The following is an 18,755-nucleotide window of genomic DNA, read 5'->3' as shown; positions in this document are numbered from 1 at the left end:
TTAACCCTCCTTCCTAATCCCTGCCAAGCGCCAAATCCCAGCCTGGATGGAAAAACATGAAGCTGGGGTTCAGGTGGACTAGAGGCCACCATCTGCCTGCACAGCACAGCCTTGTAAACACTTAGAAAAGCAACATTAGCGTCTCTATAGAAACAGCCTAGAAAGCTGGGAGAAGAAGGGGCTGCAGGGAGGGGGGGAGAGATGCCTCTCCATGACTGAATTCAGAAGGAGGTTTCTGCATAAACTGAGACCTTGGGTTGTCTTTGTTGTTGTTTGTTTGTGAGCCACCCTTTGGCAAATGAGAGTCCTAAAAAGAAAAGAAGCACAAATCCAGTTGCTAAATTCGTAAGGCCACGAAAAGTCCAGTTTCCAGTCCGGGAAATCTCTGTTTGCATACGTGACGCAAAAATCTGTCTCTTGGCTTCAACATGTGCTACAGCTGGATTCAGCCCAGGAGCCCCTCGGGGACCCTGCAGATTTTTGAGGGATGAGCTTTCCTGGCCTTGAATCTAACTATTCTCCTGCCAACCACTGAAAAGGCATTTGCCGATTTGGGGGAGAAAGAAGGCAAAATCTGACCTGCTTCCTTTAAATGATAAAAAGTACGGAGGGAGGGGAAGCCCTTTGGAGGCAAGAATAGCTAAAAAATCCAGCTAAAACATCCAAAAAGCAAATTTTCAAATTCTACAAAACTTTTCCAGGTCAGCACTAAATGACTCCAGAGAGATATCCATGCTAGTCTGGGGCAGCAAAAACAAACAGGAAAGCACCTTCAAGACTAATCAGGTTTTACTGCCCTACAGGCTTCCGTGCCCTGACCTGGATAGCCCAGATCTTGGTAGCTAAGCAAGGCTAGCCTTAGCTAACACTTGGATGGAAGACCACCCAAAGAATTCACAGTAGCCATGGCAAACAATCGCTGGAAGTCTCTTGCCTTGAAAACCATCTGGGGCTGCTGTAAGTCAGTGGGAAAAGCTGCAAAAAAAGAAAGAGAAAGAAAATGTGTTCCTGGTCCAGAGCTCAGAACCAATTCTCAGAGAGGAAGAGGCCCTGCACCCTCAGGGGTGGCATCTCTAGCCAGGCATACATCCAACCAATTAGATGTCCCGTTCAAAGTTGAGAAACCTGGCCTCAGACCCTTCCTCTCCCACCAAGCACACTTTGAGCCACTCTCTCTCTCTCTCTCTCTCTCTCTCTCTCTCTCTCTCTCTCTCTCTCTCTCTCTGGGCCATTCCGCACAATGACCAATGTTGCTAAATGTTTGCAGTATGCAGAAGCGCTATATTTAATAGTGGAATTTCATCATTCCGCACACCTTCAATTCTATTTGAATATTGAAGTCCCAGTAGCGGTCTATTGATTCCCCACAGGTTTCCAGTCTTGCCGGAATCGCAACAAAGGAGGCGATATTTTTCTGCGCTTCTTCCCACCCCTGGCTGTCAATCAAGCAGAACAGCCAATGAACTGTTGTGTTCGTGTTCCTGAAAAGCCCCTTTCCCTTTAACAATTGTTTTTTAAGAATCCGAAAACACCAGTAGCAACAAGTATTTGTTCATTCGATATCTCAGGACCTTTTTTGCTGGGGTAGGAGCTGGCGCTTAATTGTTTACACGCTCTTCAAGTAAAAAAACCCCCCCCCCCACCCAAGGGTGCAATTTATGGCCAAATTTACTCACAGTGTCGAACAGGGGGCTGTATTGTGCTCGGGAACTTTAAAGACAATTGCAGTAGAGAGCTTTGTTTTACTGTTAAGCACTTCTGAACTGCTTGTGGAGGGACTTCAGCCGAAGAAGCCTTGCTTATTCATTGCTTTCACCGGTTTAAGGGGGGGGAATGGCGATTGCGTCTCCGGAAGCTCAGGGGAGAGAGCTAGGGAGGGACATTCTTTCTACCGCTATCTTGAGAAAGCACGTGTCTTTAGCTGATGTGTTGCGGCTTGTGCTCAGAAGTATAGCGGTTTTTTCAGGGGGAATCAATTTTTCTGGATTTCCCCCTAAGTGCTATAAAATTCCGATTGTTGCTGGAGTTTGGTGGGAGTTTTGCAGTTTGTTTACAACATCACGTGGAACATTAAATTAATAGCGTTTATAAAATGTCAGACTTCGGCTACATTTAAATTGTGCAGAATGGACCTCTCTCTCTCTCTCTGATTACTTCTGCACGAGGAATTTGGTTCGGCTCAATGCTTGACAAGTTGTGGGGCTAATTCCCACTTCCTGATGACATTAGGCCTGATCCAGGGCAATCCCAGGTCTGGCGTGACACAGGCCCTCAGTTGATCTGTGGCAAGGATGACCTAAACAAACAGTAGGAAGTTTCCACTTCCTGTTTATAGGCTACCTTGTGTGGTAGCAAAAATCTGGGGCAGATGGGTGGGAGCAGGCCAAATTATCCCCATGCGAATCTGGGAAGAATTGGGGGAACTAGCCCCGGACTAAAGACCAGGCAGCAGCTGGGGTGATGGTCTCTGTCTCTGACTCTCTCTCTCTTTCTGACTCTCTCTCTGTCTCTGTCCCTCTCTCTGTCCCCCATCTATGTCTCTCTCGCTCTCTCTCTTCCAGCCTAATCTACTTAACAAGAGTATGGTGAAGGAGTGGTAGGATAACAGAGACAATAACAGAGAAAGTCTGAGTCCAGTAGCACCTTTAAAGACAAAGAATTAAGTTTTGTTGGTCTTAAAGTTGCCACTGGGAGTGGTTTGTTGAGTCGACCATTGGTGCAGAAGTTCGATGATTTTTGAGATTGCTTGGGTGCTCAAGGATACATACTCCCTAAAGGTCGAAAACCTATATATTTCTTATATTTACTATTAAGTCTGCGGGTTCAGTGAACACAGACTCCAGTTCTTCAGAACAGCTCTTTTTATTTAGCAACTCCAGCAACAGACTCCAACTACTGAACAGAGAAAAACAGGCAAACTCATGCGCTTTTATACCTGTCAGGCAGCCGGCTGCTACCTCTGATTGGCCCTAAGCAGAGCAATCTGGTTGGACCTTAACAGGTTCCTTTGATTGGTTAGTTCCTTGGCTGGCAGAAACCCTCATTTGCATCAGTGTCCGAATGCCCACAGGCATAACATTTACTTTCCACGAAATATATAATACCAGATGTACAATAAAATCAGAGTCCAGTAGCACCTTTAAGACCAACAAAGATTTATTCAGGGCGTGAGCTTTTGTCTGACGAAGAGTGCAAGCGCTCGAAAGCTCGCACCTTCAATAAATCTTTGTTGGTCTTAAAGGTGCGACTGGATTCTGATATTACTGTGCTACTTCAGAGCAACACGGCGACCCATTTGAATCAACACCAGGTGTAGTACACGTTATATACTGATTGATAGAGGAAGTTCTACCATTGGAAGCCTTAAAGCTTTTCACTTTTTAAGCATGCTGACATGCTTTACAATGCTGGCAAGGAAGGGAAAAAAAACTGTTTGGTAACTCTTTTCCATCGTCAGTGATTACTGCCAGTTCTGTGTGGGAGATGCAGCTGTGAACCAGCATGACCCTTGAGAGTTTTCGCTGGTTTGTGTGCAAACAAAGGAACTGAGTTGCACTTTGGAATGCTAGAGAGGAGATACCAATACTTATTAATGATATTTTACATTTTATTATAATGTTTGTTGTAAGTTAAAACAACAACCATTTTATCTTATAATATTGATTTTTCTTTTTTGGTAACAAAAGAGTACATTTTGGAGTTAGTTTGGCCTTATAGGGAGCATGTTTTAAGAGCTTAGTTGAATACCCTCTCTCAGCCAGTTGCTGGACATTTATTTTAGCGTGTTTGGTGAAATCCGATTCGCAGCTGCAGTTTCTTTTAAGTCTTTTTTTATTACTCACTTCCTTTTAAAGCTATTTATGGAGCCATCCTGTTTGGTTTTTTTTTAGGTTCCTCCCAGTTGTCCTTCTCAAGGAAATTGTCTGCGGTTGTGTCTTCATTATTTCACTTTTGAGAAGCTCCCAACCTTCTTGGACTTCCATCTCCTTAAGTTTTTCTGACCACAGGATTCTACCCAACATAATTTTGTTAAAATTTGCTCTCCTGAAGTCCATCCTGTATGTGTGATTATGTTCAGTTTTTCCCCTTCCCAAGATCAAAACATCCAAAATTGCATGGTCATTACTACCAAGAGCACCCACAAACTTTTACCTTGTCAACCAGTTCTTTCCTATTGGTGAGAATCAAGTCTAAAATAGCAGACTTCCTGGTTGCCCCTCACACACTGTAAGAAAGAAAGCAACACTCACCAGTAGCTCCTGAGCTGGCACTTTCTTCTTCTCCCTGCCTAGCTGCTTGTGAAGTGTATGAGGGCACTGTGTGAGGGTATATAGATTGCAGGAGAGTGGGGGCTGAATGTTGTTTTTAAATCTGTTCCTTGCATGGGTGCTTGGGGACTGCAATTAATCACATTAGTTGATTTGCGTTAGTTGGCAGTTTTGCCTAGGGCTGCTAGCTCCACCCTCTCATGGGTGGGCCTCTGCATGCCAAAGGCCAAGAGTTAAAGAGCTCTTGGCTTGTGGATAGAGCCAGGGGATTCTGTAAGTGTTCCAGAGTTTTCAGAAGGGGTCTGCTTCTTCCCACAATGGATTGAATCGGCGTAGCTGATGATGGAACTGAGTCTGTTGGTGTAGTGGTTAGGAGTGAGGACTTCTAATCTGGCATGCCAGGTTCGATTCTGCGCTCCCCCACATACAACCAGCTGGGTGACCTTGGGCTCGCCACAGCACTGATAAAGCTGTTCTGACTAATATCAGGGCTCTCTCAGCCTCACCTCCCTCACAGGGTGTCTGTTGTGGGGAGAGGAAAGGGAAGGCGACTGGAAGCCACTTTGAGACTCCTTCAGATAGAGAAAAGTGGCATCTAAGAACCAACTCTTCTTCTTCTTCAGTGATATCAGGGCTCTCTCAGCCTCCCCTCCCTCACAGGGTGTCTGTTGTGGGGAGAGGAAAGGGAAGGCGACTGGAAGCCACTTTGAGACTCCTTCGGATAGAGAAAAGTGGCATCTAAGAACCAACTCTTCTTCTTCTTCAGTGATATCAGGGCTCTCTCAGCCTCCCCTCCCTCACAGGGTGTCTGTTGTGGGGAGAGGAATGGGAAGGGAAAAGCGGTATATAAGAACCAACTCTTCTTCTTCTTCTTCTTCTTCTTCTTCTTCTTCTTCTTCTTCTTCTTCTTCTTCTTCTTCTTCTTCTTCTTCTTCTTCTTCTTCTTCTTCTTCTTCTTCTTCTTCTTCTTCTGTGACTTGCACTGTCTCTGGCATGTTTGTATTTTTTACCTCTGGGTAACATTAAATACACAGGCACCAAGTGCAAGTTAGTAGCGCTCCTGGAGAAGAAAGTACAGAAGCTAGAAGAACACCTGTCCACACTTTATTCTATAAAGGAGCGTGAAGAATTCTTGGAAGGAACTCATGGAGCGCTTTTTGGAGGGCAATTGGGAGATGTGGGAAATGTGTCTCACCAGTTGGAGGAGAACCAAATACAAGAGGACAATGCATGAAGAATATTAACAAGAGGTGTTGAAAAATAAGGAGATGTTCTGTTCCTCTGATACTCAGAAATTATTTCCTGGATCTGCCTGCAGATAGTGACTCTGGACCACAGGAACAAGGGCTATTCCCCCAAATCTTCCAAAGCTCAGAAGATGTTTCACAGGCCCCTGTGGATGAGAGGACTAGCTCTTCTTCTCCCCAATGTGTTAGGACTAGGAGATGCATGCTAATAACTGAGGACTCCCTATTGAGAGGACTGGAAGCCAAAGTATGTTGTCCACCAGGCGTGAGAATCAAGGATGTCACAGAATGGACAGGTGGAAAGACTTGTAAAGCCCAAGGACAGATCTCCCTTCCTGCTCATTCATGTGGGAACAACTTATATTGCCTAGTGCAATGTAGAGCATATGAAGTGAGACTATATGGCCTTGGGGGGGGGGAGTGAAGGATTTGGGAGTGCAGGCTGTGTTTTCATCAGCGATTCCTGTTAACGGCCGAGGCTTAGATAGGGAAAGAAAAATAATGCAGCTATGTCACTGGAGTTATTGGGAAAGGATTGGGATTTTAGACCATGGATTGTGCTACTGCAATGAGGTTCTTCTACCAGGAGACGGTTTGCACCTCATAATGGTGGAAAAAATGTCTTTGCTAAGAGTCTTGAAGCAAAGGTTGGATACACACTTTTCTTGGATGCTTTAGGATGCTTAGGGCTGATCCTGCGTAGAGCAGGGGGTTGGACTAGATGGCCTGGATGGCCCCTTCCAACTCTATGATTCTATGATTCTATAATTCTATGATTCTATGAGTCTTGTGGACCTGGTGAGGAGGGCTTTAAACTAAATCCAATGAGGGAGCGAGGTGTACATTCAAAGCCTAGTTTGATGAAGATAACTGTAGATGGGAACAATGCAGATTTAAAGGGAATGGCACATTTGCAGGAAACTATTAACTTATCAGAAAGTTCAAAAACTAAAACCTTGGGGTACTCATATGAAGGGTTACGATGTCTCTACGCTAATGTGTGGAGTATGGGAAACAAGCAGGAAGAACGAGGTCCTAATAAAGGAATGGGACTATGATCTAACAGGCATTACGGAAACCTGATGGGATAACACAACTGGAGTAATAGGTTTGAGAGGTACAACTTATTTAAAAGGAACAGACAAATAAAGAAGGGGGAGGAATAGCACTGTATATATGTTAAGAATGTATATACTTGTGAGGAAATACTTGTGACTGAGCATGAGAGTTCAGCTGAGAATCTTTGGGTAAAAATAAAAGGAGTAGGAAATAATAGTGGTATTATGGTAGGGGTCTAATATAGACCACCAGTCCCGGTGGAGGACTTGGATGAGATGCTCTTAGACCAGATTACAAAGTTCTCAGAGAGATGGGACATAGAGGTCATGGGAGATTTCAATTACCCAGATGTCTCTTGGAAGACCGGCTCTGATAAAAATGAAAAGTCTAATAATTTTTTGCCTTGCCTTGCTGACAACTTAATTTCCCAGAAAGTGGAAGGGGCAACCAGGGGGTCTGCTACTTTCTCAAAAGTGGAATACTGAAGGCACAATAGCAGACAATTCCCTTGAGAAGGAAAACTGGGAGAAACCTAAAGAAACCAGGATGGCTCCATAAACAGCTGTCAAAAGAATTGAATAATAAAATAGACTAATTTAGAAAATGGAAGGAGGACCTTAGAAGCAAAGAGAAATATAAACAATAACCAATGCCTGTAGGTAGAGTGTTAGAAAAGCTAAAGCTCAGTATGAGCTTAAGCTACCAAGAAATGCTAAAAACAACAAAAAAGGGTTCTTTAATTATATTCAAAATAAGAAAAAATACGGACATGTTATGATCAGTACGGGGATAAGAAAATGACATTGTTAACAGGTGATGAAGAGAGGGTTGAATCACTCAATTCCTACTTCTCAGTCTTCCCTTGTGAGGGGAATCATGCTCAATGTCAGTGGTCCCCAATCCCTGGTCCGGAGACCGGTACCGGTTCATGGATCAGTCGGTACCAGGCTGCGGCTCCTCCTCCTCCTCCACGGCTATTGCCTCAGGGGCTGCCCTGCTCACTTTTGGTGTTCCCCGATGGCCGCCAAGGCTGGTGCTCCCCCTCGGCATGGCACTGCACAGCTGCTGCTGGCAGCGCCCCCCAGTGGGCAGCAGGAAGTCAGGGACACCGGTGGGAAAGCAAGTAGAGCAGGGGCTCAGGCGGCGGCGATGTTCCTCGGCAAAAGACTACACCCCCCCCGGGCCTCAGTAAGATTGTCAAGCGTTGACTGGTCCCCAGTGATAAAAAGGTTGGGGACCACTGCTCAATGTGACAAAATCATTTATCATAATGAGGGATGGGAGTTATAGCCTAGGATTATTGTAGGGGTAGTCCACAAACACCTAATTTTTAAAAACATAACCAAATCCTCTGTGTGAGATTAATTGTATCCAAAGGTACTAAAAGAACTTGCAGATGTAATTTCTGAGCCTTTATTATTTTTGAGAATTCTTGGAGAACAAGTGAAATCCCAGAAGACTGGAGGGAGGCAAATGTTTTCCCCATCTTCAACAAGGGGGAAAAGGAGGATCTGGGTAACTACTGACCCATCAGCTTGATGTCTATAGCTGGCAACATTTTAGAACAGATCATCAAACAGCTGGTCCTTGAGCAGCTAGAGCGGATGGCTGTAATTACTTATAGTCAGCATGGCTTTCTCAAAAACAAGTCATGTCAAAATAACATTATCTCTTATTTGAGAAAGTTACTACCTTGTTAGATCATGGGAATGCTGTGGACATAGTTTAGCTTGATTTCAGTAAGGCTTTTGATAAGATTCTACATGATATTCTGGTTGACAAGTTGGTGAAATGCGGTATGGATCCTATCACTGTTAGGTGGATCGAGAACTGGTTGACAAAGGGTTTGTCATCTTCTTGGAGAGGAGTGACAAGGACCTCAGGGATCTGTCTTGGGCCCTATGTTGTTCAACATATCTATAAATAATTTGGATGACGGATTAGAGAGGGTGTTTATTAAATTTGCAGATGACACTAAACTGGGATGGATAGAATGCACCAGAAGATGGAATCACAATACAAGATGATCTTGACAGGCTGGAAAATTGGGCTAAAATGAATAAAATGAAATAAATAAAATGAAATTTAATAGTGATAAATGTAAAGTTCTGCATCACTGTGGGGTCACAATGGATAGGCAGGTAATTGTGAATTATTGGATTGTGTAGGGGTCCCTGGAGGTCCCTTCCCACTGTATGATTCTATGAAGGCAGAAGATCAGGAAGCACACCTACACACCCTGACATCTCACCATCAGCCAGGAATTTGGGGTTCATTCTGGAAACCTCTTTATCAATGGAAGCCCTGGTTACAGGAGTAGCAGACACTGTGTTTTTCTGTCCTCGGATTGCCTGGCTAAAATTATTCTTGCAACAGCCACCTCCAAGATTAGATTTCTGTAACTCACTCTATGCAGGCTTACCCTTGTCCCTGACCTTGAAATTGCAGCTGGCGCAGAACACAGCTGCTGGGTCCTCTCAGATACAGCTTGGAGGGCTCACATCCAGTCGGTGCTGAGGCAGCTTCATTGGCTGCCAATTGTAGCCCAAATCAGGTTCAGGGTTTTGATTTTAACCTTTAAGGCCATACGTGGCCTGGGTCCCACATATCTGAGGAATTACTTTCCTGCTTATGACCCCCGCAGGGCTCTTTGCTCTGTGGGTGCCAATCTGCAGGAAGTCCCCGGCCCGAGAGAAGTTTGCCTGGCCTCGAACCGGGCCAGGGCCTTTTCAGTCCAGGCCCCAACCTGGAAGAATGAGTTCCTGGGTAGCTGAGTGCCCTGATGGAGCTGTGATAGTTCCACAGGGCCTGCAAAATGGAGCTCTTCTGCCATGTTTTTAGTTGAGGTCAGGGGGGAGGAAGATCATGGCCCCTCTGAGGTTGAGCTAGGTCATTGGCCTATACCCCTTCCCCGAGGAGGAAAGTAACATCTGGAGAGTGAGTATAGGGGTTTTTCGCTGCTTGGTTAATTGATTGTTGGGGTTTTAATGGGGTTTAATGGGTAAATGACTTATGGGAGTGGTGGGTTAAAAAAAACAAATCTGAATATAAATAATATAAATTGTTAGTAATCAGTAAACATTCACCGCTCACCTACTTCCATATTTAGTTTGCCCTGCAACAAGAGAATTTATTTATAACACCTTTGCCTAATAAAACAAATTATGTTATAGACTAGTATTCAAGCCCGCTGTGTTCTGAATACAGCGGGCCCTAGGCAAGGGAGCCCCTGGCTCTTCCAAGCCTTCTCTCGGCCGGCGGAGCGGCCTCGCTTCGCGGCTCCTGATTGGCCCCTCCGAGTTTTTATCCCGGACAGGGCCCGCCGTAACTCCTCCCACAGTGCCCTTACTGCTTTATTCAGTCTGTGGTGCTCCACGCCACGGGGCTGTTTAAAGATGTACCTTGATTGTCTAACAATATAGACATGATCCAACAGATACATTTTTAAAACTATGTACATGCGGGGGGGGGGGGGGTCTTTTTGGAAGGTGATTCCAGGTTCTTTGATGTGGTATGATCCGAATAAATATGCGGGCACATAAAAGCTTATGCCTAGAATTAAATTTTGTTAGTCGTAAAGGTTCCCACGTTCTGTTTCTTCAGATGAACAGGGCTACCCACCTCAAGGTAAGTTCATATGTAGATTCAAGTTCAGGAGTACCTGAGAGAGCCACAAAGGGACCTTTGACTCTTGAAAGGGCAAACCATGAAAATCTTGTGGGTCCCTTACTGAAGCTGCAACTCCAGTTTGGGAAAAGTCCTGCAGAGGTGGAGATGGAGCCTAGCCCAGGTCTCTGAAAAGACAACAGATTGTTTTTTTCTGTCCCACATTCACCTGCCTCTACCCATGTGTGTGTATTTTTTTTTAGGGGGGGATGCTACCTCCATCTCTCTCCATCAAACACACACAAGGCAAAGCCAGTTGCACCCAGGAATATAACGGGTGCTAGCACATACACCTGCACTGTGACCTTTCTGGGTTCTGCCCCCCCCCCACTTGCTCCATCTTGAGATCCAGTGTGGTGAAGTGATCAAACAGTAGCAGACTCTAATCTCAAGAACTGGGTTTGAATCCTGGTGATGCCTCCATATGCAGCCAGCTGGGGTCTGAGCAACCTTCAGGAATTTAAAAATTTGCAACAAGCAGATTCTTGCCCACATTTTACATAGCGGGTGTGGCAGTGGGTGACCTGCAGTGATTCCAGGTTCGTGGGTGTGGCTTTAATGTAAGAGATCCTACCGATTTTGTAAAATTTAGACATTGGGGATGGGAGGATGTGATAGTGGCCATTTGTAGGGAATAATGCGGCAGAAAGCAAGAGATTTATTCGTTGTTTTTCTGAGTTAATCACTAATCCCATCCGGTGTTGATTGGTGGGGTTGGGGGTGGGGATGGGGAGGACCCTCCTTGCAAAGAATACACACACACAAAAAAATCCATCCAGAGAGAAAAGAAAAAAGGAGCCCTTGACAGACGATGTCTCATCCACAGACAGAAAGAACAGAAATGAATAATTAGTGCAGCTGAACTTCAGCCAAAAACATGAACAAACTCTCCGCCCCAAGCTCCAGATGCGAATTAGCTGCTGTTTGAAATTCAAATCCTAGATCCATATCCAATTTGTGTGGAGTGCCTTCTCTGCTGAGTACCTGGCTGAACAACACCTCTGAAGCCGGCGGCCCTGAAAGCGGCAGTCCACTTGGGGAACAGAAAAAGTGTGTGTGTGTGTGTGTGTGTGTGTGTGTATTTTCAGACCTAGCTGTCGAAACACCGCCTGATTTTCTCTTCAACCCACTCTAAGAACTCAGATAAGCTACAGACCTTCCTCAATGAATATTCCGCCTTAGCCACCCTCCTTACTACCTCAGCTCCCCTCTTGTGAAACAGAAGACAGTGGCCTACCTTACAAATCTGTGGTTTGGATGAATAAGCTTGGGTGAAGATCCGATATCCCAATTGCTCATTTTAATCATTTTAATCATTTTAATCATTTTAATCATTTTAATCACAAATGTGAGTGCTTAAAAAGTAGGGCAGTGAAATGTGATGCGTTTGTATCTGGTAGGACTTCAAGTATGCAGAAAGAAAGAAAGAAAGAAAGAAAGAAAGAAAGAAAGAAAGAAAGAAAGAAAGAAAGAAAGAAAGAAAGAAAGAAAGAAAGAAGAAGAAGAGTTGGTTCTTATATGCCGCTTTTCCCTACCCGAAGGAGGCTCAAAGCGGCTTACAGTCGCCTTCCTATTCCTCTCCCCACAACAGAGACCCTGTGAGGTAGGTGAGGCTGAGAGAGCCCTGATATCACTGCTCGGTCAGAACAGTTTTATCAGTGCCGTGACGAGCCCAAGGTCACCCAGCTGGCTGCATGTGGGGGAGCGCAGAATCGAACCCGGCATGCCAGATTAGAAGTCCACGCTCCTAACCACTACACCAAACTGAAAGAAAGAAAGAAAGAAAGAAAGAAAGAAAGAAAGAAAGAAAGAAAGAAAGAAAGAAAGAAAGAAAGAAAGAAGAAGAAGAGTTGGTTCTTATATGCCGCTTTTCCCTACCCGAAGGAGGCTCAAAGCGGCTTACAGTCGCCTTCCTATTCCTCTCCCCACAACAGAGACCCTGTGAGGTAGGTGAGGCTGAGAGAGCCCTGATATCACTGCTCGGTCAGAACAGTTTTATCAGTGCCGTGACGAGCCCAAGGTCACCCAGCTGGCTGCATGTGGGGGAGCGCAGAATCGAACCCGGCATGCCAGATTAGAAGTCCACGCTCCTAACCACTACACCAAACTGAAAGAAAGAAAGAAAGAAAGAAAGAAAGAAAGAAAGAAAGAAAGAAAGAAAGAAAGAAAGAAAGAAAGAAAGAAAGAAAGAAAGAAAGAAAGAAAGAAAGAAAGAAAGAAAGAAAAAGTCCTGTTTAAATTTAAGAAGGAAAAAAATGAACAAAACCAGTCTGTGATGGCTGGCCATGTGCCTTGCCAGGGAATGCAGGCTGCTGAGGACAATGCAATATAGTTCTTTGGGAAGCTCATGCCATGTAGTAGTTATGGGTGTGGGGCTAGGGGCTAGGAGACCCCAGTTCATAGCTTCACTCTGCCATGGAAGCTCACAAAGTAACCTTGGGCCAGTCACTTATTCTCAGTCTCACCTACTGCACAGGTGGTTGTGAGAATGAAATGGAGGAGAGGAGAATGGTGTAAGGGTCATGTGAACTGATCAATAAATGTATCAATAACAACAACAACAACTTTATTTGTATAGCGTGTCCTTTCTGGTTGGCTATGGGTGGGTAAAAACAAGATTCACATATTTAACTTTACATTGATAAGAGGTTGTGAATGTTTAAATTATATTATATAAATTTAATTATATTGAATTATATTTGTGAACAGTCTTCTTAACCTAATAGATGGAGCCTGATTTTGTTGGATGGATTTTGGGTTTTTTTTTAATGGTGTATTGGCTGTTTTTTTGTGAGTAGGAATGCCAGTGTCTTCTCAGGGCCGAATTAGATTGTAGAATTTGAGCTCCCATGGAAAACGGGAGATGGCACGACGCACTCTTAAACACAATATCATGTTTACTCCTAGTTTGATCAGAAGGAGCAATGGATAAGGCCCATATAGCACTCACTAAAGGTTTTCTCCAGACAAAATTTCTTTCTGAGCCAGTTTGGTGTTTTCATTAGAACAACAGTGTTTTCATTAGAACAACAAGAGGTGTGTTTGCCTTTTTGGGTATCAGATTAACAGTTTGGTGTAGTGGTTAGGAGTGCGGACTTCTAATCTGGCATGCCAGGTTCGATTCTGCGCTCCCCCACATGCAGCCAGCTGGGTGACCTTGGGCTCGCCACAGCACTGATAAAACTGTTCTGACCGGGCAGTGATATCAGGGCTCTCTCAGCCTCACCCACCCCACAGGGTGTCTGTTGTGGGGAGAGGAAAGGGAAGGCGACTGTAAGCCGCTTTGAGCCTCCTTCGGGTAGGGAAAAGCGGCATATAAGAACCAACTCTTCTTCTTCTTCTTCTTCTTTATCAGAACAACAGTTGTGAGGCCACTAGATCCTGATTTCCAAATGGAAAACTGAGATAAGGAAGGGGAAATGAGTAGGGTTACCATCTCCAGCTTGGTAATTTCCTGGAGGTGGGGAGGGGGGTCTGGAGAGGGTGGTCTTTAGAAAGGAGAAGGAGCTCAGCAGGAATGTAATGCCACACTCTACAAAGCTCCCATTTCCTCCAGGAGAATGGATCTCTGTAATGTGGCAATGAGGTGTCATTCTGGGAGAACTCCAGGACCCACCTGTAGGCTGGCAACCCGAGCCAGAATCACTTCTCAGGGAGGGTCTCTTTTGGATGGGGATGGAGAGGAAAATCGGGAAATGGTTAGTCTTCTTGGATCAGACTCTCCCACCTCTGGTTTGTGGTGTGTAAACTCATTTTACAAAGAGTTGTAGGTCTGCACCTCCAGGCTTCCTGCTGCCCTAGGATGGAGTTGGGGGCCAGGGAGGTGGGAAAAGTCTGGTTCCTGGGGGAGAAAGGCCATCACCCAGTCACTACCACAAAAGGTCAGGACTGCAGCTTTAATTATTTTGGCATTGTTTCCCCACATCTGCCTTGCCAAAGAGGTAATTAGCAACCAAAGCTGGGTCTGGGGAGGGAGCCGGGTGGGGCTGGGCTCGGGAGGGGAGCTGGACTTCAGCCTTTCCTGACCTGATTCTTCCAACCTGTCTGATTAATGCTCCCAGTCATGAGGCAGCTGCTGGCAACCTGTTGCTTGGCTTCCAGGCGTTTCCAAGGGAACCGCTTCGTCTCCCGCACAACGAGGCTATTGCAAAGTGGGAAAGATCAGCCTATGCTACCTAGACCTGCAAAACCAACTGGGGAAGAAAGGAAGGAACGGCCACCAGTTGCCTTTTGAATGTTTACACGGCCTCAAAAAGGTTCCAGTAGTTGCCTACCAGGAAAACTATATGATGTTTGAGCCATAAGGCTGCTGGCCTCTACGCTTAGCCTGGAGATCTCCCAGATTTACAGCGGTTCCCTTTAGAGATAAATTCCTCAGGAGAAAATGGTTGTTTGGGCAGGTCGACTGTATTGGCAGGTCAACCAGTCATAGAAGTGTAACACTGGGTGCAGCAAATAAGTCTCCCAGAGGGTATAATGCCAAAAAGACCAAGTTTTATATTAGGACTAGAATTTAAGCCCGTTGTAGCTGTAAATACAAGGGATGCTAGCATGGGGGGGAGGGTGTACAATATATGAAAAAGAGAGAGGTAGAAAGAAAGAGAGTGATTAAGAAAGATAGATATAAAGAGAGAGAGAGAGAGAGAAAGAGAGAGAGAGAAAGAAAGAAAGAAAGAAAGAAAGAAAGAAAGAAAGGAAGGAAGGAAGGAAGGAAGGTAGGTAGGTAGGTACAGGGAAAAGGAAGGAAGGAAGGAAGGAAGGAAGGAAGGAAGGAAGGAAGGAAGGAAATTACAGGGAGAAGAAAGAAAGAAAGAAAGAAAGAAAGAAAGAAAGAAAGAAAGAAAGAAAGAAAGAAAGAAAGAAAGAAAGAAAGAAAGAAAGAAAGAAAGAAAGAAAGAAAGAAAGAAAGAAAGAAAGAAAGAAAGAAAGAAAGAAAGAAAGAAAGAAAGAAAGAAAAGAGAGTGATAGAAAGAAATATAGAGTGATGGAAAGAAAGTAAGAAAGAGAGTGATTAAGAGAGATAAAAAGAAAAAGAGCCAAATATAGAGAGAAAGAAAGAGAGAGAGAATGACAGAGAAAGAGAAAGAATGAAAGAGACAGAAAGAAAGAGATGGAGAGAAATAAACAGAGTGAAAGAAAGAGAGAAAAAGAGAGAGATGGGAAGAAAGTAAGGAAGATATTGAGAGAGAGAGAGAAAGAAGAAGAAAGAGATATATAGAGAAAGAAAGGGCAAGAATGACAGAAAGAGAGAAAATGAAAAAGACAGAAAAAAGAGAGGGAGAGCAATAAATTGAGAGAGAGAGAAAGAGAGAGAGAAAGCCAGAGAAAGGTAGAGAGAAAGAAAAAGAAAACGAGTGATAGAAAGAGAGAGATAGAGAAAAGGAGAGAGAGGGATAGAAAGAAAGAGAGAGAGAGAGAGAGAAAGAAAGACAGAGATAGGAGAGATTTAGAAACAGATAGAAAAGAGAGAGAGGCGAGAGAGAAAGTAATAGATGTTAAAAAGTGTGTGGCACAACACAAGGGAGTATGAAAGGGTTTGACAACTCTTCTCCCACCACAATCCTCTTTTATCAGTTCGTTAGAAAGGAGATCAGCCATTTGAAAGCTGTCCCTCCAGTCCCTGTGTCCCTGAGGTGGTGTACCAGTAACTCATAATCGACCATATGAAATGTGGTTGATAGATCTAATCAAACAAGAATGGCCGATCTGTCCTGGTCCAACTGTTTTTGGAGATTGTCCATTAGCCTGACCAGCACAGTCTCCACCCCATGGCCAGGAAGAAAGCCAGACTGGTATGGGTCCAGGGCTGAAGTTTCCTCCAAAAATGCCAGGAGCTGATCTGCCGCAACCCTCTCAACTACCTTACACAGGAACGCAAGGTGCGATACCAGGTGGTAGCTGGTGGGGTCCTGCAATGTTTTCTTAAGTCAGGGTGGGACCACGACCACCTTAAGCCCCTAAGGGAATTATAAGGAGAGGTTCACAATCTCCATCAAGGGGCCTCCTATTCACCGATCGCAGCCCTAGAGCAGCCATGATGGGCAGGGATCTAAGGGGCAGGTGGTCACCCTCATTGACTCTAGCGATTAGAGGAGAATACAATACAAGAGGATAGCAGATGAAAGAATGTTAACCAGAGGTGTCAAAAAGTATGGAGATGTTCTGCCCCTCTGATGCTCAGAAATCGTTTCCAGGATCTGTCTGCAGATAGCGACTGTGGACCACAGGAACAAGGACTATATTTTACTGTCCCCTGCATATGAGAGGACTATGTCTTCTGCTCCCCAATGTACGAGGACTAAAAGAGGCATGCTGGTAATTGGAGATTCCCTATTGAGAGGAGTAGAAGCCAAAGTGTTTCGACCAGACTTTTTGTCTCAGAAGGGATGCTGTCTACCTGGTATGAGAATGGAGGATATCAAGGAAAGGGTGGGAAGACTTGTAAAGCCCAAGGACAGAGATCCCTTCCTGCTCATTCATGGGGGAACAAATGATACTGCACAGTGCAGCGTGGAGCATATTTGCCAGTTTGGTGTAGTGGTTAGGAGTGCGGAGCCAGTTTGGTGTAGTTCTTTAGGAGTGCAGACTTCTAATCTGGCATGCCGGGTTCGATTCTGCGCTCCCCCACATGCAACCAGCTGGGTGACCTTGGGCTAGCCACGGCAGTGATAAAACTGTTCTGACCGAGCAATGATATCAGGGCTCTCTCAGCCTCACCTCCCTCACAGGGGGTCTGTTGTGGGGAGAGGAAAGGGAAAGCGACTGTAAGCCACTTTGAGCCTCCTTTGGGTAGGGAAAAGCGGCATATAAGAACCAACTCTTCTTCTTCTTCATATGAAGCGAGACTACACGGCCTTGGGGGAAAATGAGAAGAACTTGGGTGCGCAGGTTTAGGAAGGGAGAGAAAAATAATGCAGATACATGACTGGCTATGTCACTGGTGTCATCAGGAAATGTTTGGGCTTTTGGACCATGGATTGTGATGGTGATGAGGCTCTTCTGTCGGGAGATGGGTTGCATCTCATGGAGGCTCCCGGCCCACCTGGACTTGAGACGTCTGCGGCCCAGGAGTGTTGGGCGAAGGAGACGCAACAGACTTTTGCAGGAATGCCAGGAGGAGCTGGGGGCACTGGTGGGTTTCGGAGGGGCACCCACCGTGCCATTGGGTAGAGTTTCATGGCTCTCCTTGGCCAGGTTAGGCCCTGAGGATGATGTGGAGGTGAATCTTTATGCTTTCGAACAGACGGCCGAGGCCACTAGGTGGCCCAGAGATCATTGGTGCTTTATCATTGGGCCCGACCTCACGGGGGTGGCTCACACACCGCTGAAGGACTTGTCCAAGGAAGAGTCAGCTGACTATGACATTCTGAATAAGGCAATACTCAACCGGTTCGAAATATCCACGGAGACAAAAATTCTGAGACCAGTCCCAGGGTGGTAGTGAACAGACCAAGAGACACAGCTAAGCAATGACTGCTCCCCACGATTGAAGGGAAAAGAGGATAGTCGAAAAGCTGGTCTTGGAGCAGCCTTTCCAGATCCTCTCCAGATGTGCCCAACATTGGATCTCCTCTCAAAAACCCAGTTCCCTGGCCCATGCTTTGGAACCGTTAGAACCCTTTATGACCGAGGATCTTAGGGAAGCTGGGAAAGAGGGGAGCCGACCGATCCCAAGTGGAACCCCCAGAAAGCAAACTGCGGTCCTGCCCTCAGGAGCCGGTTCAACAGCAGTGAAGCCCAGGAGGGCACGAGAGCCAGTTTGGTGTAGTGGTTAGGAGTGCGGACATCTAATCTGGTGAGCCGGGTTCCATTCTGCACTCCCCCACATGCAGCCAGCTGGGTGACCTTGGGCTCGCCACGGCACTGATAAAACTGTTCTGACCCAGCAGTGATATCAGTGCTCTCTCAGCCTCACCCACCCCACAGGGTGTCTGTTGTGGGGAGAGGAAAGGGAAGGCGAGTGGAAGCTGCTTTGAGACTCCTTCAGGTAGAAAAAAACCAACTCTTCTTCTTCTTCTTCTTCTTCTTCTTCTTCTTCTCTTCCTCCTCCTCCTCCTCCTCCTCCTCCTCCTCCTCCTCCTCCTCCTCTTCTTCTTTTTCCATTCCTCCCCTGGTCCCTTATGGCCTAGCAAGGGCCAAGGGAGATCCAAAGCTCTCCATGAAACCAGGGAACCCAGGCAGAGTCCAACCAGAGGGAAGATGGGAAGAGAGGAGCTTGTTGCACTTGCAGGCAGTGGGGGCACTCTAAAAGAGAGCGTCCCCTGATGGAGTGGGACATGGGCCATCAGGCCGATCCATCTCAGCCCTCCCTGAATGTTTCAGATCTTTCCTTTCGAGCCCAGATTCCTCTTTTACCCAGAATTCCCATTGAGTGCCTGTGGCAGGAACTGAGCCTCCAGTTTCGTGGCTCATGGGAAAGTGCGCCAAATCAGGCCCTGTGAATGCGGGTGTGGGTTTTGCCGAGGGCGGAGAGTGCTTTGTGCTCCCGAGGCAATCACTGTTATCCGCTTTCACA

This window comes from Paroedura picta, chromosome 4 (genome assembly GCF_049243985.1).
Source record: "Paroedura picta isolate Pp20150507F chromosome 4, Ppicta_v3.0, whole genome shotgun sequence".
In the NCBI taxonomy this organism is placed as follows: domain Eukaryota; kingdom Metazoa; phylum Chordata; class Lepidosauria; order Squamata; family Gekkonidae; genus Paroedura; species Paroedura picta.
This window is presented reverse-complemented; position numbering follows the sequence as displayed.